Below are 16206 nucleotides of genomic sequence, written 5' to 3'. Positions count from 1 at the left end.
TATATGTGCATTAACTCAAAACTAAATGGCGTGTGGGTCTTGTCATGGTGCTTGTTGAGTGCAGGAAAATGACAGATTACCATTTGCCATCCACCCTTGCTGATGTTTTACCATCTATAAAAGGCGTGCGTGCATGCTCTTCCATGGCTTACGGCCATACCACCCTGAATACGCCCGATCTCGTCTGATCTCGGAAGCTAAGCAGGGTCGGGCCGGGTCAGTACTTGGATGGGAGACCGCCTGGGAATACCTGGTGCTGTAAGCTTTTTATTCTCACCTTTCATCAGCAGAGGGCGCTGCTCCTCCTTTACTGGAGCCAGCTCCTTGGAAAACAGTACCAGTGGACAAACTCTCCTTTTTTTCCCTTTTTTTTCCTTTTTTGTTTTTTTTAATTTCTCAATGAGTACGTGTGCATTAACTCAAAACTAAATGGCGTGTGGGTCTTGTCATGGTGCTTGTTGAGTGCAGGAAAATGACAGATTACCATTTGCCATCCACCCTTGCTGATGTTTTACCATCTATAAATGGCGTGCGTGCATGCTCTTCCATGGCTTACGGCCATACCACCCTGAATACGCCCGATCTCGTCCGATCTCGGAAGCTAAGCAGGGTCGGGCCGGGTCAGTACTTGGATGGGAGACCGCCTGGGAATACCCGGTGCTGTAAGCTTTTTATTCTCACCTTTCATCAGCAGAGGGCGCTGCTCCTCCTTTACTGGAGCCAGCTCCTTGGAAAACAGCACCAGTGGACAAACTCTCTTTTTTTTTTTTTTTAGTTTGTCAGTGAGTATATGTGCATTAACTGAAAACTAAATGGCGTGTGGGTCTTGTCATGGCGCTTGTTGAGTGCAGGAAAATAACAGATTACCATTTGCCATCCACCCTTGCTGATGTTTTACCATCTATAAATGGCGTGCGTGCATGCTCTTCCATGGCTTATGGCCATACCACCCTGAATACGCCCGATCTCGTCCGATCTCGGAAGCTAAGCAGGGTCGGGCCGGGTCAGTACTTGGATGGGAGACCGCCTGGGAATACCCGGTGCTGTAAGCTTTTTATTCTCACCTTTCATCAGCAGAGGGCGCTGCTCCTCCTTTACTGGAGCCAGCTCCTTGGAAAACAGCACCAGTGGACAAACTCTCCTTTTTTTCCCTTTTTTTTTTTTTTTTTAATTTGTCAGTGAGTATATGTGCATTAACTCAAAACTAAATGGCATGTGGGTCTTGTCATGGTGCTTGTTGAGTGCAGGAAAATGACAGATTACCATTTGCCATCCACCCTTGCTGATGTTTTACCATCTATAAATGGCGTGCGTGCATGCTCTTCCATGGCTTACGGCCATACCACCCTGAATACGCCCGATCTCGTCCGATCTCGGAAGCTAAGCAGGGTCGGGCCGGGTCAGTACTTGCATGGGAGACCGCCTGGGAATACCCGGTGCTGTAAGCTTTTTATTCTCACCTTTCATCAGCAGAGGGCGCTGCTCCTCCTTTACTGGAGCCAGCTCCTTGGAAAACAGCACCAGTGGACAAACTCTCTTTTTTTTTTTCTTTTTTTTTTTTTTTTAATTTGTCAATGAGTATATGTGCATTAACTGAAAAATAAATGGCGTGTGGGTCTTGTCATGGCGCTTGTTGAGTGCAGGAAAATGACAGATTACCATTTGCCATCCACCCTTGCTGATGTTTTACCATCTATAAATGGCGTGCGTGCATGCTCTTCCATGGCTTACGGCCATACCACCCTGAATACGCCCGATCTCGTCCGATCTCGGAAGCTAAGCAGGGTCGGGCCGGGTCAGTACTTGGATGGGAGACCGCCTGGGAATACCCGGTGCTGTAAGCTTTTTATTCTCACCTTTCATCAGCAGAGGGCGCTGCTCCTCCTTTACTGGAGCCAGCTCCTTGGAAAACAGTACCAGTGGACAAACTCTCCTTTTTTTCCCTTTTTTTTCCTTTTTTGTTTTTTTTAATTTCTCAATGAGTATGTGTGCATTAACTCAAAACTAAATGGCGTGTGGGTCTTGTCATGGCGCTTGTTGAGTGCAGGAAAATGACAGATTACCATTTGCCATCCACCCTTGCTGATGTTTTACCATCTATAAATGGCGTGCGTGCATGCTCTTCCATGGCTTACGGCCATACCACCCTGAATACGCCCGATCTCGTCTGATCTCGGAAGCTAAGCAGGGTCGGGCCGGGTCAGTACTTGGATGGGAGACCGCCTGGGAATACCCGGTGCTGTAAGCTTTTTATTCTCACCTTTCATCAGCAGAGGGCGCTGCTCCTCCTTTACTGGAGCCAGCTCCTTGGAAAACAGCACCAGTGGACAAACTGTCTTTTTTTTTTTCTTTTTTTTTTTTTTTTAATTTGTCAGTGAGTATATGTGCATTAACTGTAAAATAAATGGCGTGTGGGTCTTGTCATGGCGCTTGTTGAGTGCAGGAAAATGACAGATTACCATTTGCCATCCACCCTTGCTGATGTTTTACCATCTATAAATGGCGTGCGTGCATGCTCTTCCATGGCTTACGGCCATACCACCCTGAATACGCCCGATCTCGTCCGATCTCGGAAGCTAAGCAGGGTCGGGCCGGGTCAGTACTTGGATGGGAGACCGCCTGGGAATACCCGGTGCTGTAAGCTTTTTATTCTCACCTTTCATCAGCAGAGGGCGCTGCTCCTCCTTTACTGGAGCCAGCTCCTTGGAAAACAGTACCAGTGGACAAACTCTCCTTTTTTTCCCTTTTTTTTCCTTTTTTGTTTTTTTTAATTTCTCAATGAGTATGTGTGCATTAACTCAAAACTAAATGGCGTGTGGGTCTTGTCATGGTGCTTGTTGAGTGCAGGAAAATGACAGATTACCATTTGCCATCCACCCTTGCTGATGTTTTACCATCTATAAATGGCGTGCGTGCATGCTCTTCCATGGCTTACGGCCATACCACCCTGAATACGCCCGATCTCGTCCGATCTCGGAAGCTAAGCAGGGTCGGGCCGGGTCAGTACTTGGATGGGAGACCGCCTGGGAATACCCGGTGCTGTAAGCTTTTTATTCTCACCTTTCATCAGCAGAGGGCGCTGCTCCTCCTTTACTGGAGCCAGCTCCTTGGAAAACAGCACCAGTGGACAAACTCTCTTTTTTTTTTTGTTTTAATTTGTCAGTGAGTATATGTGCATTAACTGAAAACTAAATGGCGTGTGGGTCTTGTCATGGCGCTTGTTGAGTGCAGGAAAATGACAGATTACCATTTGCCATCCACCCTTGCTGATGTTTTACCATCTATAAATGGCGTGCGTGCATGCTCTTCCATGGCTTACGGCCATACCACCCTGAATACGCCCGATCTCGTCCGATCTCGGAAGCTAAGCAGGGTCGGGCCGGGTCAGTACTTGGATGGGAGACCGCCTGGGAATACCCGGTGCTGTAAGCTTTTTATTCTCACCTTTCATCAGCAGAGGGCGCTGCTCCTCCTTTACTGGAGCCAGCTCCTTGGAAAACAGCACCAGTGGACAAACTCTCCTTTTTTTCCCTTTTTTTTCCTTTTTTGTTTTTTTTAATTTCTCAATGAGTATATGTGCATTAACTCAAAACTAAATGGCGTGTGGGTCTTGTCATGGTGCTTGTTGAGTGCAGGAAAATGACAGATTACCATTTGCCATCCACCCTTGCTGATGTTTTACCATCTATAAATGGCATGCGTGCATGCTCTTCCATGGCTTACGGCCATACCACCCTGAATACGCCCGATCTCGTCCGATCTCGGAAGCTAAGCAGGGTCGGGCCGGGTCAGTACTTGCATGGGAGACCGCCTGGGAATACCCGGTGCTGTAAGCTTTTTATTCTCACCTTTCATCAGCAGAGGGCGCTGCTCCTCCTTTACTGGAGCCAGCTCCTTGGAAAACAGCACCAGTGGACAAACTCTCTTTTTTTTTTTGTTTTAATTTGTCAGTGAGTATATGTGCATTAACTGAAAACTAAATGGCGTGTGGGTCTTGTCATGGCGCTTGTTGAGTGCAGGAAAATGACAGATTACCATTTGCCATCCACCCTTGCTGATGTTTTACCATCTATAAATGGCGTGCGTGCATGCCCTTCCATGGCTTACGGCCATACCACCCTGAATACGCCCGATCTCGTCCGATCTCGGAAGCTAAGCAGGGTCGGGCCGGGTCAGTACTTGGATGGGAGACCGCCTGGGAATACCCGGTGCTGTAAGCTTTTTATTCTCACCTTTCATCAGCAGAGGGCGCTGCTCCTCCTTTACTGGAGCCAACTCCTTGGAAAACAGCACCAGTGGACAAACTCTCCTTTTTTTCCCTTTTTTTTCCTTTTTTGTTTTTTTTTAATTTCTCAATGAGTATATGTGCATTAACTCAAAACTAAATGGCATGTGGGTCTTGTCATGGTGCTTGTTGAGTGCAGGAAAATGACAGATTACCATTTGCCATCCACCCTTGCTGCTGTTTTACCATCTATAAATGGCGTACGTGCATGCTCTTCCATTGCTTACGGCCATACCACCCTGAATACGCCCGATCTCGTCCGATCTCGGAAGCTAAGCATGGTTGGGCCGGGTCAGTACTTGGATGGGAGACCGCCTGGGAATACCCGGTGCTGTAAGCTTTTTATTCTCACCTTTCATCAGCAAAGGGCGCTGCTCCTCCTTTACTGGAGCCAGCTCCTTGGAAAACAGCACCAGTGGACAAACTCTCTTTTTTTTTTTTTTTAATTTGTCAGTGAGTATATGTGCATTAACTGAAAACTAAATGGCGTGTGGGTCTTGTCATGGCGCTTGTTGAGTGCAGGAAAATAACAGATTACCATTTGCCATCCACCCTTGCTGATGTTTTACCATCTATAAATGGCGTGCGTGCATGCTCTTCCATGGCTTACGGCCATACCACCCTGAATACGCCCGATCTCGTCCGATCTCGGAAGCTAAGCAGGGTCGGGCCGGGTCAGTACTTGGATGGGAGACCGCCTGGGAATACCCGGTGCTGTAAGCTTTTTATTCTCACCTTTCATCAGCAGAGGGCGCTGCTCCTCCTTTACTGGAGCCAGCTCCTTGGAAAACAGCACCAGTGGACAAACTCTCCTTTTTTTCCCTTTTTTTTCCTTTTTTGTTTTTTTAATTTCTCAATGAGTATATGTGCATTAACTCAAAACTAAATGGCGTGTGGGTCTTGTCATGGTGCTTGTTGAGTGCAGGAAAATGACAGATTACCATTTGCCATCCACCCTTGCTGATGTTTTACCATCTATAAATGGCGTGCGTGCATGCTCTTCCATGGCTTACGGCCATACCACCCTGAATACGCCCGATCTCGTCCGATCTCGGAAGCTAAGCAGGGTCGGGCCGGGTCAGTACTTGGATGGGAGACCGCCTGGGAATACCCGGTGCTGTAAGCTTTTTATTCTCACCTTTCATCAGCAGAGGGCGCTGCTCCTCCTTTACTGGAGCCAACTCCTTGGAAAACAGCACCAGTGGACAAACTATCCTTTTTTTCCCTTTTTTTTCCTTTTTTGTTTTTTTTTAATTTCTCAATGAGTATATGTGCATTAACTCAAAACTAAATGGCATGTGGGTCTTGTCATGGTGCTTGTTGAGTGCAGGAAAATGACAGATTACCATTTGCCATCCACCCTTGCTGCTGTTTTACCATCTATAAATGGCGTACGTGCATGCTCTTCCATTGCTTACGGCCATACCACCCTGAATACGCCCGATCTCGTCCGATCTCGGAAGCTAAGCAGGGTTGGGCCGGGTCAGTACTTGGATGGGAGACCGCCTGGGAATACCCGGTGCTGTAAGCTTTTTATTCTCACCTTTCATCAGCAAAGGGCGCTGCTCCTCCTTTACTGGAGCCAGCTCCTTGGAAAACAGCACCAGTGGACAAACTCTCTTTTTTTTTTTTTTAATTTGTCAGTGAGTATATGTGCATTAACTCAAAACTAAATGGCGTGTGGGTCTTGTCATGGTGCTTGTTGAGTGCAGGAAAATGACAGATTACCATTTGCCATCCACCCTTGCTGATGTTTTACCATCTATAAAAGGCGTGCGTGCATGCTCTTCCATGGCTTACGGCCATACCACCCTGAATACGCCCGATCTCGTCTGATCTCGGAAGCTAAGCAGGGTCGGGCCGGGTCAGTACTTGGATGGGAGACCGCCTGGGAATACCTGGTGCTGTAAGCTTTTTATTCTCACCTTTCATCAGCAGAGGGCGCTGCTCCTCCTTTACTGGAGCCAGCTCCTTGGAAAACAGTACCAGTGGACAAACTCTCCTTTTTTTCCCTTTTTTTTCCTTTTTTGTTTTTTTTAATTTCTCAATGAGTACGTGTGCATTAACTCAAAACTAAATGGCGTGTGGGTCTTGTCATGGTGCTTGTTGAGTGCAGGAAAATGACAGATTACCATTTGCCATCCACCCTTGCTGATGTTTTACCATCTATAAATGGCGTGCGTGCATGCTCTTCCATGGCTTACGGCCATACCACCCTGAATACGCCCGATCTCGTCCGATCTCGGAAGCTAAGCAGGGTCGGGCCGGGTCAGTACTTGGATGGGAGACCGCCTGGGAATACCCGGTGCTGTAAGCTTTTTATTCTCACCTTTCATCAGCAGAGGGCGCTGCTCCTCCTTTACTGGAGCCAGCTCCTTGGAAAACAGCACCAGTGGACAAACTCTCCTTTTTTTCCCTTTTTTTTCCTTTTTTTTTTTTTTTAATTTCTCAATGAGTATATGTGCATTAACTCAAAACTAAATGGCGTGTGGGTCTTGTCATGGTGCTTGTTGAGTGCAGGAAAATGACAGATTACCATTTGCCATCCACCCTTGCTGATGTTTTACCATCTATAAATGGCGTGCGTGCATGCTCTTCCATGGCTTACGGCCATACCACCCTGAATACGCCCGATCTCGTCCGATCTCGGAAGCTAAGCAGGGTCGGGCCGGGTCAGTACTTGGATGGGAGACCGCCTGGGAATACCCGGTGCTGTAAGCTTTTTATTCTCACCTTTCATCAGCAGAGGGCGCTGCTCCTCCTTTACTGGAGCCAGCTCCTTGGAAAACAGCACCAGTGGACAAACTCTCTTTTTTTTTTTGTTTTAATTTGTCAGTGAGTATATGTGCATTAACTGAAAACTAAATGGCGTGTGGGTCTTGTCATGGCGCTTGTTGAGTGCAGGAAAATGACAGATTACCATTTGCCATCCACCCTTGCTGATGTTTTACCATCTATAAATGGCGTGCGTGCATGCTCTTCCATGGCTTACGGCCATACCACCCTGAATACGCCCGATCTCATCCGATCTCGGAAGCTAAGCAGGGTCGGGCCGGGTCAGTACTTGGATGGGAGACCGCCTGGGAATACCCGGTGCTGTAAGCTTTTTATTCTCACCTTTCATCAGCAGAGGGCGCTGCTCCTCCTTTACTGGAGCCAGCTCCTTGGAAAACAGCACCAGTGGACAAACTCTCCTTTTTTTCCCTTTTTTTTTTTTTTTTTAATTTGTCAGTGAGTATATGTGCATTAACTCAAAACTAAATGGCATGTGGGTCTTGTCATGGTGCTTGTTGAGTGCAGGAAAATGACAGATTACCATTTGCCATCCACCCTTGCTGATGTTTTACCATCTATAAATGGCGTGCGTGCATGCTCTTCCATGGCTTACGGCCATACCACCCTGAATACGCCCGATCTCGTCCGATCTCGGAAGCTAAGCAGGGTCGGGCCGGGTCAGTACTTGCATGGGAGACCGCCTGGGAATACCCGGTGCTGTAAGCTTTTTATTCTCACCTTTCATCAGCAGAGGGCGCTGCTCCTCCTTTACTGGAGCCAACTCCTTGGAAAACAGCACCAGTGGACAAACTCTCTTTTTTTTTTTTTTTAATTTGTCAGTGAGTATATGTGCATTAACTGAAAACTAAATGGCGTGTGGGTCTTGTCATGGCGCTTGTTGAGTGCAGGAAAATGACAGATTACCATTTGCCATCCACCCTTGCTGATGTTTTACCATCTATAAATGGCGTGCGTGCATGCTCTTCCATGGCTTACGGCCATACCACCCTGAATACGCCCGATCTCGTCCGATCTCGGAAGCTAAGCAGGGTCGGGCCGGGTCAGTACTTGGATGGGAGACCGCCTGGGAATACCCGGTGCTGTAAGCTTTTTATTCTCACCTTTCATCAGCAGAGGGCGCTGCTCCTCCTTTACTGGAGCCAGCTCCTTGGAAAACAGCACCAGTGGACAAACTCTCCTTTTTTTCCCTTTTTTTTCCTTTTTTGTTTTTTTTAATTTCTCAATGAGTATATGTGCATTAACTCAAAACTAAATGGCGTGTGGGTCTTGTCATGGTGCTTGTTGAGTGCAGGAAAATGACAGATTACCATTTGCCATCCACCCTTGCTGATGTTTTACCATCTATAAATGGCGTGCGTGCATGCTCTTCCATGGCTTACGGCCATACCACCCTGAATACGCCCGATCTCGTCCGATCTCGGAAGCTAAGCAGGGTCGGGCCGGGTCAGTACTTGGATGGGAGACCGCCTGGGAATACCCGGTGCTGTAAGCTTTTTATTCTCACCTTTCATCAGCAGAGGGCGCTGCTCCTCCTTTACTGGAGCCAGCTCCTTGGAAAACAGCACCAGTGGACAAACTCTCTTTTTTTTTTTGTTTTAATTTGTCAGTGAGTATATGTGCATTAACTGAAAACTAAATGGCGTGTGGGTCTTGTCATGGCGCTTGTTGAGTGCAGGAAAATGACAGATTACCATTTGCCATCCACCCTTGCTGATGTTTTACCATCTATAAATGGCGTGCGTGCATGCTCTTCCATGGCTTACGGCCATACCACCCTGAATACGCCCGATCTCGTCCGATCTCGGAAGCTAAGCAGGGTCGGGCCGGGTCAGTACTTGGATGGGAGACCGCCTGGGAATACCCGGTGCTGTAAGCTTTTTATTCTCACCTTTCATCAGCAGAGGGCGCTGCTCCTCCTTTACTGGAGCCAGCTCCTTGGAAAACAGCACCAGTGGACAAACTCTCTTTTTTTTTTTTTTTTTTCCTTTTTTGTTTTTTTTAATTTCTCAATGAGTATGTGTGCATTAACTCAAAACTAAATGGCGTGTGGGTCTTGTCATGGTGCTTGTTGAGTGCAGGAAAATGACAGATTACCATTTGCCATCCACCCTTGCTGATGTTTTACCATCTATAAATGGCGTGCGTGCATGCTCTTCCATGGCTTACGGCCATACCACCCTGAATACGCCCGATCTCGTCCGATCTCGGAAGCTAAGCAGGGTCGGGCCGGGTCAGTACTTGGATGGGAGACCGCCTGGGAATACCCGGTGCTGTAAGCTTTTTATTCTCACCTTTCATCAGCAGAGGGCGCTGCTCCTCCTTTACTGGAGCCAGCTCCTTGGAAAACAGCACCAGTGGACAAACTCTCTTTTTTTTTTTTTTTTTTCCTTTTTTGTTTTTTTTAATTTCTCAATGAGTATGTGTGCATTAACTCAAAACTAAATGGCGTGTGGGTCTTGTCATGGTGCTTGTTGAGTGCAGGAAAATGACAGATTACCATTTGCCATCCACCCTTGCTGATGTTTTACCATCTATAAATGGCGTGCGTGCATGCTCTTCCATGGCTTACGGCCATACCACCCTGAATACGCCCGATCTCGTCTGATCTCGGAAGCTAAGCAGGGTCGGGCCGGGTCAGTACTTGGATGGGAGACCGCCTGGGAATACCCGGTGCTGTAAGCTTTTTATTCTCACCTTTCATCAGCAGAGGGCGCTGCTCCTCCTTTACTGGAGCCAGCTCCTTGGAAAACAGCACCAGTGGACAAACTCTCTTTTTTTTTTTTTTTTAATTTGTCAGTGAGTATATGTGCATTAACTGAAAACTAAATGGCGTGTGGGTCTTGTCATGGCGCTTGTTGAGTGCAGGAAAATGACAGATTACCATTTGCCATCCACCCTTGCTGATGTTTTACCATCTATAAATGGCGTGCGTGCATGCTCTTCCATGGCTTACGGCCATACCACCCTGAATACGCCCGATCTCGTCCGATCTCGGAAGCTAAGCAGGGTCGGGCCGGGTCAGTACTTGGATGGGAGACCGCCTGGGAATACCCGGTGCTGTAAGCTTTTTATTCTCACCTTTCATCAGCAGAGGGCGCTGCTCCTCCTTTACTGGAGCCAGCTCCTTGGAAAACAGTACCAGTGGACAAACTCTCCTTTTTTTCCCTTTTTTTTCCTTTTTTGTTTTTTTTAATTTCTCAATGAGTATGTGTGCATTAACTCAAAACTAAATGGCGTGTGGGTCTTGTCATGGTGCTTGTTGAGTGCAGGAAAATGACAGATTACCATTTGCCATCCACCCTTGCTGATGTTTTACCATCTATAAATGGCGTGCGTGCATGCTCTTCCATGGCTTACGGCCATACCACCCTGAATACGCCCGATCTCGTCTGATCTCGGAAGCTAAGCAGGGTCGGGCCGGGTCAGTACTTGGATGGGAGACCGCCTGGGAATACCCGGTGCTGTAAGCTTTTTATTCTCACCTTTCATCAGCAGAGGGCGCTGCTCCTCCTTTACTGGAGCCAGCTCCTTGGAAAACAGCACCAGTGGACAAACTCTCTTTTTTTTTTTTTTTTAATTTGTCAGTGAGTATATGTGCATTAACTGAAAACTAAATGGCGTGTGGGTCTTGTCATGGCGCTTGTTGAGTGCAGGAAAATGACAGATTACCATTTGCCATCCACCCTTGCTGATGTTTTACCATCTATAAATGGCGTGCGTGCATGCTCTTCCATGGCTTACGGCCATACCACCCTGAATACGCCCGATCTCGTCCGATCTCGGAAGCTAAGCAGGGTCGGGCCGGGTCAGTACTTGGATGGGAGACCGTCTGGGAATACCCGGTGCTGTAAGCTTTTTATTCTCACCTTTCATCAGCAGAGGGCGCTGCTCCTCCTTTACTGGAGCCAGCTCCTTGGAAAACAGCACCAGTGGACAAACTCTCCTTTTTTTCCCTTTTTTTTCCTTTTTTGTTTTTTTTAATTTCTCAATGAGTATATGTGCATTAACTCAAAACTAAATGGCGTGTGGGTCTTGTCATGGTGCTTGTTGAGTGCAGGAAAATGACAGATTACCATTTGCCATCCACCCTTGCTGATGTTTTACCATCTATAAATGGCGTGCGTGCATGCTCTTCCATGGCTTACGGCCATACCACCCTGAATACGCCCGATCTCGTCCGATCTCGGAAGCTAAGCAGGGTCGGGCCGGGTCAGTACTTGGATGGGAGACCGCCTGGGAATACCCGGTGCTGTAAGCTTTTTATTCTCACCTTTCATCAGCAGAGGGCGCTGCTCCTCCTTTACTGGAGCCAGCTCCTTGGAAAACAGCACCAGTGGACAAACTCTCCTTTTTTTCCCTTTTTTTTTTTTTTTTTAATTTGTCAGTGAGTATATGTGCATTAACTCAAAACTAAATGGCATGTGGGTCTTGTCATGGTGCTTGTTGAGTGCAGGAAAATGACAGATTACCATTTGCCATCCACCCTTGCTGATGTTTTACCATCTATAAATGGCGTGCGTGCATGCTCTTCCATGGCTTACGGCCATACCACCCTGAATACGCCCGATCTCGTCCGATCTCGGAAGCTAAGCAGGGTCGGGCCGGGTCAGTACTTGCATGGGAGACCGCCTGGGAATACCCGGTGCTGTAAGCTTTTTATTCTCACCTTTCATCAGCAGAGGGCGCTGCTCCTCCTTTACTGGAGCCAGCTCCTTGGAAAACAGCACCAGTGGACAAACTCTCTTTTTTTTTTTTTTTAATTTGTCAGTGAGTATATGTGCATTAACTGAAAACTAAATGGCGTGTGGGTCTTGTCATGGCGCTTGTTGAGTGCAGGAAAATGACAGATTACCATTTGCCATCCACCCTTGCTGATGTTTTACCATCTATAAATGGCGTGCGTGCATGCTCTTCCATGGCTTACGGCCATACCACCCTGAATACGCCCGATCTCGTCCGATCTCGGAAGCTAAGCAGGGTCGGGCCGGGTCAGTACTTGGATGGGAGACCGCCTGGGAATACCCGGTGCTGTAAGCTTTTTATTCTCACCTTTCATCAGCAGAGGGCGCTGCTCCTCCTTTACTGGAGCCAGCTCCTTGGAAAACAGCACCAGTGGACAAACTCTCCTTTTTTTCCCTTTTTTTTCCTTTTTTGTTTTTTTTAATTTCTCAATGAGTATATGTGCATTAACTCAAAACTAAATGGCGTGTGGGTCTTGTCATGGTGCTTGTTGAGTGCAGGAAAATGACAGATTACCATTTGCCATCCACCCTTGCTGATGTTTTACCATCTATAAATGGCGTGCGTGCATGCTCTTCCATGGCTTACGGCCATACCACCCTGAATACGCCCGATCTCGTCCGATCTCGGAAGCTAAGCAGGGTCGGGCCGGGTCAGTACTTGGATGGGAGACCGCCTGGGAATACCCGGTGCTGTAAGCTTTTTATTCTCACCTTTCATCAGCAGAGGGCGCTGCTCCTCCTTTACTGGAGCCAGCTCCTTGGAAAACAGCACCAGTGGACAAACTCTCTTTTTTTTTTTGTTTTAATTTGTCAGTGAGTATATGTGCATTAACTGAAAACTAAATGGCGTGTGGGTCTTGTCATGGCGCTTGTTGAGTGCAGGAAAATGACAGATTACCATTTGCCATCCACCCTTGCTGATGTTTTACCATCTATAAATGGCGTGCGTGCATGCTCTTCCATGGCTTACGGCCATACCACCCTGAATACGCCCGATCTCGTCCGATCTCGGAAGCTAAGCAGGGTCGGGCCGGGTCAGTACTTGGATGGGAGACCGCCTGGGAATACCCGGTGCTGTAAGCTTTTTATTCTCACCTTTCATCAGCAGAGGGCGCTGCTCCTCCTTTACTGGAGCCAGCTCCTTGGAAAACAGCACCAGTGGACAAACTCTCTTTTTTTTTTTTTTTTTCCTTTTTTGTTTTTTTTAATTTCTCAATGAGTATGTGTGCATTAACTCAAAACTAAATGGCGTGTGGGTCTTGTCATGGTGCTTGTTGAGTGCAGGAAAATGACAGATTACCATTTGCCATCCACCCTTGCTGATGTTTTACCATCTATAAATGGCGTGCGTGCATGCTCTTCCATGGCTTACGGCCATACCACCCTGAATACGCCCGATCTCGTCCGATCTCGGAAGCTAAGCAGGGTCGGGCCGGGTCAGTACTTGGATGGGAGACCGCCTGGGAATACCCGGTGCTGTAAGCTTTTTATTCTCACCTTTCATCAGCAGAGGGCGCTGCTCCTCCTTTACTGGAGCCAGCTCCTTGGAAAACAGCACCAGTGGACAAACTCTCTTTTTTTTTTTTTTTTTCCTTTTTTGTTTTTTTTAATTTCTCAATGAGTATGTGTGCATTAACTCAAAACTAAATGGCGTGTGGGTCTTGTCATGGTGCTTGTTGAGTGCAGGAAAATGACAGATTACCATTTGCCATCCACCCTTGCTGATGTTTTACCATCTATAAATGGCGTGCGTGCATGCTCTTCCATGGCTTACGGCCATACCACCCTGAATACGCCCGATCTCGTCTGATCTCGGAAGCTAAGCAGGGTCGGGCCGGGTCAGTACTTGGATGGGAGACCGCCTGGGAATACCCGGTGCTGTAAGCTTTTTATTCTCACCTTTCATCAGCAGAGGGCGCTGCTCCTCCTTTACTGGAGCCAGCTCCTTGGAAAACAGCACCAGTGGACAAACTCTCTTTTTTTTTTTTTTTTAATTTGTCAGTGAGTATATGTGCATTAACTGAAAACTAAATGGCGTGTGGGTCTTGTCATGGCGCTTGTTGAGTGCAGGAAAATGACAGATTACCATTTGCCATCCACCCTTGCTGATGTTTTACCATCTATAAATGGCGTGCGTGCATGCTCTTCCATGGCTTACGGCCATACCACCCTGAATACGCCCGATCTCGTCCGATCTCGGAAGCTAAGCAGGGTCGGGCCGGGTCAGTACTTGGATGGGAGACCGTCTGGGAATACCCGGTGCTGTAAGCTTTTTATTCTCACCTTTCATCAGCAGAGGGCGCTGCTCCTCCTTTACTGGAGCCAGCTCCTTGGAAAACAGCACCAGTGGACAAACTCTCCTTTTTTTCCCTTTTTTTTCCTTTTTTGTTTTTTTTAATTTCTCAATGAGTATATGTGCATTAACTCAAAACTAAATGGCGTGTGGGTCTTGTCATGGTGCTTGTTGAGTGCAGGAAAATGACAGATTACCATTTGCCATCCACCCTTGCTGATGTTTTACCATCTATAAATGGCGTGCGTGCATGCTCTTCCATGGCTTACGGCCATACCACCCTGAATACGCCCGATCTCGTCCGATCTCGGAAGCTAAGCAGGGTCGGGCCGGGTCAGTACTTGGATGGGAGACCGCCTGGGAATACCCGGTGCTGTAAGCTTTTTATTCTCACCTTTCATCAGCAGAGGGCGCTGCTCCTCCTTTACTGGAGCCAGCTCCTTGGAAAACAGCACCAGTGGACAAACTCTCCTTTTTTTCCCTTTTTTTTTTTTTTTTTAATTTGTCAGTGAGTATATGTGCATTAACTCAAAACTAAATGGCATGTGGGTCTTGTCATGGTGCTTGTTGAGTGCAGGAAAATGACAGATTACCATTTGCCATCCACCCTTGCTGATGTTTTACCATCTATAAATGGCGTGCGTGCATGCTCTTCCATGGCTTACGGCCATACCACCCTGAATACGCCCGATCTCGTCTGATCTCGGAAGCTAAGCAGGGTCGGGCCGGGTCAGTACTTGCATGGGAGACCGCCTGGGAATACCCGGTGCTGTAAGCTTTTTATTCTCACCTTTCATCAGCAGAGGGCGCTGCTCCTCCTTTACTGGAGCCAGCTCCTTGGAAAACAGCACCAGTGGACAAACTCTCTTTTTTTTTTTTTTTAATTTGTCAGTGAGTATATGTGCATTAACTGAAAACTAAATGGCGTGTGGGTCTTGTCATGGCGCTTGTTGAGTGCAGGAAAATGACAGATTACCATTTGCCATCCACCCTTGCTGATGTTTTACCATCTATAAATGGCGTGCGTGCATGCTCTTCCATGGCTTACGGCCATACCACCCTGAATACGCCCGATCTCGTCCGATCTCGGAAGCTAAGCAGGGTCGGGCCGGGTCAGTACTTGGATGGGAGACCGCCTGGGAATACCCGGTGCTGTAAGCTTTTTATTCTCACCTTTCATCAGCAGAGGGCGCTGCTCCTCCTTTACTGGAGCCAGCTCCTTGGAAAACAGCACCAGTGGACAAACTCTCCTTTTTTTCCCTTTTTTTTCCTTTTTTGTTTTTTTTAATTTCTCAATGAGTATATGTGCATTAACTCAAAACTAAATGGCGTGTGGGTCTTGTCATGGTGCTTGTTGAGTGCAGGAAAATGACAGATTACCATTTGCCATCCACCCTTGCTGATGTTTTACCATCTATAAATGGCGTGCGTGCATGCTCTTCCATGGCTTACGGCCATACCACCCTGAATACGCCCGATCTCGTCCGATCTCGGAAGCTAAGCAGGGTCGGGCCGGGTCAGTACTTGGATGGGAGACCGCCTGGGAATACCCGGTGCTGTAAGCTTTTTATTCTCACCTTTCATCAGCAGAGGGCGCTGCTCCTCCTTTACTGGAGCCAGCTCCTTGGAAAACAGCACCAGTGGACAAACTCTCTTTTTTTTTTTGTTTTAATTTGTCAGTGAGTATATGTGCATTAACTGAAAACTAAATGGCGTGTGGGTCTTGTCATGGCGCTTGTTGAGTGCAGGAAAATGACAGATTACCATTTGCCATCCACCCTTGCTGATGTTTTACCATCTATAAATGGCGTGCGTGCATGCTCTTCCATGGCTTACGGCCATACCACCCTGAATACGCCCGATCTCGTCCGATCTCGGAAGCTAAGCAGGGTCGGGCCGGGTCAGTACTTGGATGGGAGACCGCCTGGGAATACCCGGTGCTGTAAGCTTTTTATTCTCACCTTTCATCAGCAGAGGGCGCTGCTCCTCCTTTACTGGAGCCAGCTCCTTGGAAAACAGCACCAGTGGACAAACTCTCTTTTTTTTTTTTTTTTTTCCTTTTTTGTTTTTTTTAATTTCTCAATGAGTAT

At 47.5% G+C, this 16206-nt stretch overlaps 41 non-coding genes across 41 annotated transcripts; all 41 read left to right on the top strand.

Moving 5' to 3' along the window:
- The first annotated feature begins 146 nt into the window (after window positions 1-146).
- LOC144461019 (5S ribosomal RNA) lies at window positions 147-265 on the top strand. Its single transcript, XR_013489738.1, has one exon. It is a non-coding gene; the product is annotated as a 5S ribosomal RNA (ribosomal RNA).
- Window positions 266-550: 285 nt separating this feature from the next.
- LOC144460038 (5S ribosomal RNA) lies at window positions 551-669 on the top strand. The gene has a single exon (XR_013488754.1). It is a non-coding gene; the product is annotated as a 5S ribosomal RNA (ribosomal RNA).
- Window positions 670-933: 264 nt separating this feature from the next.
- LOC144460713 (5S ribosomal RNA) lies at window positions 934-1052 on the top strand. The gene has a single exon (XR_013489432.1). It is a non-coding gene; the product is annotated as a 5S ribosomal RNA (ribosomal RNA).
- Window positions 1053-1329: 277 nt separating this feature from the next.
- Window positions 1330-1448, top strand: LOC144460853 (5S ribosomal RNA). The gene has a single exon (XR_013489572.1). It is a non-coding gene; the product is annotated as a 5S ribosomal RNA (ribosomal RNA).
- A 277-nt stretch (window positions 1449-1725) lies between these two features.
- LOC144460037 (5S ribosomal RNA) lies at window positions 1726-1844 on the top strand. Its single transcript, XR_013488753.1, has one exon. It is a non-coding gene; the product is annotated as a 5S ribosomal RNA (ribosomal RNA).
- A 285-nt stretch (window positions 1845-2129) lies between these two features.
- On the top strand, window positions 2130-2248 carry LOC144460637 (5S ribosomal RNA). The gene has a single exon (XR_013489355.1). It is a non-coding gene; the product is annotated as a 5S ribosomal RNA (ribosomal RNA).
- A 277-nt stretch (window positions 2249-2525) lies between these two features.
- On the top strand, window positions 2526-2644 carry LOC144460036 (5S ribosomal RNA). The gene has a single exon (XR_013488752.1). It is a non-coding gene; the product is annotated as a 5S ribosomal RNA (ribosomal RNA).
- A 285-nt stretch (window positions 2645-2929) lies between these two features.
- Window positions 2930-3048, top strand: LOC144460035 (5S ribosomal RNA). The gene has a single exon (XR_013488751.1). It is a non-coding gene; the product is annotated as a 5S ribosomal RNA (ribosomal RNA).
- Window positions 3049-3313: 265 nt separating this feature from the next.
- LOC144460034 (5S ribosomal RNA) lies at window positions 3314-3432 on the top strand. Its single transcript, XR_013488750.1, has one exon. It is a non-coding gene; the product is annotated as a 5S ribosomal RNA (ribosomal RNA).
- Window positions 3433-3717: 285 nt separating this feature from the next.
- On the top strand, window positions 3718-3836 carry LOC144460851 (5S ribosomal RNA). Its single transcript, XR_013489570.1, has one exon. It is a non-coding gene; the product is annotated as a 5S ribosomal RNA (ribosomal RNA).
- A 265-nt stretch (window positions 3837-4101) lies between these two features.
- Window positions 4102-4220, top strand: LOC144460033 (5S ribosomal RNA). The gene has a single exon (XR_013488749.1). It is a non-coding gene; the product is annotated as a 5S ribosomal RNA (ribosomal RNA).
- A 286-nt stretch (window positions 4221-4506) lies between these two features.
- LOC144460933 (5S ribosomal RNA) lies at window positions 4507-4625 on the top strand. Its single transcript, XR_013489652.1, has one exon. It is a non-coding gene; the product is annotated as a 5S ribosomal RNA (ribosomal RNA).
- Window positions 4626-4889: 264 nt separating this feature from the next.
- Window positions 4890-5008, top strand: LOC144460032 (5S ribosomal RNA). The gene has a single exon (XR_013488748.1). It is a non-coding gene; the product is annotated as a 5S ribosomal RNA (ribosomal RNA).
- Window positions 5009-5292: 284 nt separating this feature from the next.
- Window positions 5293-5411, top strand: LOC144460031 (5S ribosomal RNA). Its single transcript, XR_013488747.1, has one exon. It is a non-coding gene; the product is annotated as a 5S ribosomal RNA (ribosomal RNA).
- Window positions 5412-5697: 286 nt separating this feature from the next.
- LOC144461479 (5S ribosomal RNA) lies at window positions 5698-5816 on the top strand. The gene has a single exon (XR_013490181.1). It is a non-coding gene; the product is annotated as a 5S ribosomal RNA (ribosomal RNA).
- Window positions 5817-6079: 263 nt separating this feature from the next.
- On the top strand, window positions 6080-6198 carry LOC144461007 (5S ribosomal RNA). Its single transcript, XR_013489726.1, has one exon. It is a non-coding gene; the product is annotated as a 5S ribosomal RNA (ribosomal RNA).
- A 285-nt stretch (window positions 6199-6483) lies between these two features.
- Window positions 6484-6602, top strand: LOC144460029 (5S ribosomal RNA). Its single transcript, XR_013488745.1, has one exon. It is a non-coding gene; the product is annotated as a 5S ribosomal RNA (ribosomal RNA).
- Window positions 6603-6887: 285 nt separating this feature from the next.
- Window positions 6888-7006, top strand: LOC144460028 (5S ribosomal RNA). The gene has a single exon (XR_013488744.1). It is a non-coding gene; the product is annotated as a 5S ribosomal RNA (ribosomal RNA).
- Window positions 7007-7271: 265 nt separating this feature from the next.
- Window positions 7272-7390, top strand: LOC144460457 (5S ribosomal RNA). Its single transcript, XR_013489175.1, has one exon. It is a non-coding gene; the product is annotated as a 5S ribosomal RNA (ribosomal RNA).
- Window positions 7391-7667: 277 nt separating this feature from the next.
- Window positions 7668-7786, top strand: LOC144460850 (5S ribosomal RNA). Its single transcript, XR_013489569.1, has one exon. It is a non-coding gene; the product is annotated as a 5S ribosomal RNA (ribosomal RNA).
- A 264-nt stretch (window positions 7787-8050) lies between these two features.
- Window positions 8051-8169, top strand: LOC144460027 (5S ribosomal RNA). The gene has a single exon (XR_013488743.1). It is a non-coding gene; the product is annotated as a 5S ribosomal RNA (ribosomal RNA).
- A 285-nt stretch (window positions 8170-8454) lies between these two features.
- On the top strand, window positions 8455-8573 carry LOC144460026 (5S ribosomal RNA). Its single transcript, XR_013488742.1, has one exon. It is a non-coding gene; the product is annotated as a 5S ribosomal RNA (ribosomal RNA).
- A 265-nt stretch (window positions 8574-8838) lies between these two features.
- On the top strand, window positions 8839-8957 carry LOC144460025 (5S ribosomal RNA). The gene has a single exon (XR_013488741.1). It is a non-coding gene; the product is annotated as a 5S ribosomal RNA (ribosomal RNA).
- Window positions 8958-9241: 284 nt separating this feature from the next.
- LOC144460024 (5S ribosomal RNA) lies at window positions 9242-9360 on the top strand. The gene has a single exon (XR_013488740.1). It is a non-coding gene; the product is annotated as a 5S ribosomal RNA (ribosomal RNA).
- Window positions 9361-9644: 284 nt separating this feature from the next.
- On the top strand, window positions 9645-9763 carry LOC144460636 (5S ribosomal RNA). The gene has a single exon (XR_013489354.1). It is a non-coding gene; the product is annotated as a 5S ribosomal RNA (ribosomal RNA).
- Window positions 9764-10028: 265 nt separating this feature from the next.
- LOC144460023 (5S ribosomal RNA) lies at window positions 10029-10147 on the top strand. The gene has a single exon (XR_013488739.1). It is a non-coding gene; the product is annotated as a 5S ribosomal RNA (ribosomal RNA).
- A 285-nt stretch (window positions 10148-10432) lies between these two features.
- Window positions 10433-10551, top strand: LOC144460635 (5S ribosomal RNA). Its single transcript, XR_013489353.1, has one exon. It is a non-coding gene; the product is annotated as a 5S ribosomal RNA (ribosomal RNA).
- A 265-nt stretch (window positions 10552-10816) lies between these two features.
- LOC144460699 (5S ribosomal RNA) lies at window positions 10817-10935 on the top strand. The gene has a single exon (XR_013489418.1). It is a non-coding gene; the product is annotated as a 5S ribosomal RNA (ribosomal RNA).
- Window positions 10936-11220: 285 nt separating this feature from the next.
- Window positions 11221-11339, top strand: LOC144460022 (5S ribosomal RNA). The gene has a single exon (XR_013488738.1). It is a non-coding gene; the product is annotated as a 5S ribosomal RNA (ribosomal RNA).
- Window positions 11340-11616: 277 nt separating this feature from the next.
- Window positions 11617-11735, top strand: LOC144460849 (5S ribosomal RNA). Its single transcript, XR_013489568.1, has one exon. It is a non-coding gene; the product is annotated as a 5S ribosomal RNA (ribosomal RNA).
- Window positions 11736-11999: 264 nt separating this feature from the next.
- LOC144460021 (5S ribosomal RNA) lies at window positions 12000-12118 on the top strand. Its single transcript, XR_013488737.1, has one exon. It is a non-coding gene; the product is annotated as a 5S ribosomal RNA (ribosomal RNA).
- Window positions 12119-12403: 285 nt separating this feature from the next.
- Window positions 12404-12522, top strand: LOC144460020 (5S ribosomal RNA). Its single transcript, XR_013488736.1, has one exon. It is a non-coding gene; the product is annotated as a 5S ribosomal RNA (ribosomal RNA).
- A 265-nt stretch (window positions 12523-12787) lies between these two features.
- On the top strand, window positions 12788-12906 carry LOC144460018 (5S ribosomal RNA). Its single transcript, XR_013488734.1, has one exon. It is a non-coding gene; the product is annotated as a 5S ribosomal RNA (ribosomal RNA).
- A 283-nt stretch (window positions 12907-13189) lies between these two features.
- Window positions 13190-13308, top strand: LOC144460017 (5S ribosomal RNA). Its single transcript, XR_013488733.1, has one exon. It is a non-coding gene; the product is annotated as a 5S ribosomal RNA (ribosomal RNA).
- Window positions 13309-13591: 283 nt separating this feature from the next.
- On the top strand, window positions 13592-13710 carry LOC144460634 (5S ribosomal RNA). Its single transcript, XR_013489352.1, has one exon. It is a non-coding gene; the product is annotated as a 5S ribosomal RNA (ribosomal RNA).
- Window positions 13711-13975: 265 nt separating this feature from the next.
- Window positions 13976-14094, top strand: LOC144460698 (5S ribosomal RNA). Its single transcript, XR_013489417.1, has one exon. It is a non-coding gene; the product is annotated as a 5S ribosomal RNA (ribosomal RNA).
- Window positions 14095-14379: 285 nt separating this feature from the next.
- LOC144460016 (5S ribosomal RNA) lies at window positions 14380-14498 on the top strand. The gene has a single exon (XR_013488732.1). It is a non-coding gene; the product is annotated as a 5S ribosomal RNA (ribosomal RNA).
- Window positions 14499-14775: 277 nt separating this feature from the next.
- On the top strand, window positions 14776-14894 carry LOC144461043 (5S ribosomal RNA). The gene has a single exon (XR_013489762.1). It is a non-coding gene; the product is annotated as a 5S ribosomal RNA (ribosomal RNA).
- Window positions 14895-15158: 264 nt separating this feature from the next.
- On the top strand, window positions 15159-15277 carry LOC144460015 (5S ribosomal RNA). The gene has a single exon (XR_013488731.1). It is a non-coding gene; the product is annotated as a 5S ribosomal RNA (ribosomal RNA).
- A 285-nt stretch (window positions 15278-15562) lies between these two features.
- LOC144460014 (5S ribosomal RNA) lies at window positions 15563-15681 on the top strand. Its single transcript, XR_013488730.1, has one exon. It is a non-coding gene; the product is annotated as a 5S ribosomal RNA (ribosomal RNA).
- Window positions 15682-15946: 265 nt separating this feature from the next.
- On the top strand, window positions 15947-16065 carry LOC144460012 (5S ribosomal RNA). The gene has a single exon (XR_013488728.1). It is a non-coding gene; the product is annotated as a 5S ribosomal RNA (ribosomal RNA).
- The last annotated feature ends 141 nt before the right edge of the window (window positions 16066-16206 follow it).

Source organism: Epinephelus lanceolatus, chromosome 22 (genome assembly GCF_041903045.1).
Source record: "Epinephelus lanceolatus isolate andai-2023 chromosome 22, ASM4190304v1, whole genome shotgun sequence".
Taxonomy (NCBI): domain Eukaryota; kingdom Metazoa; phylum Chordata; class Actinopteri; order Perciformes; family Serranidae; genus Epinephelus; species Epinephelus lanceolatus.
This window is presented reverse-complemented; position numbering and strand designations above follow the sequence as displayed.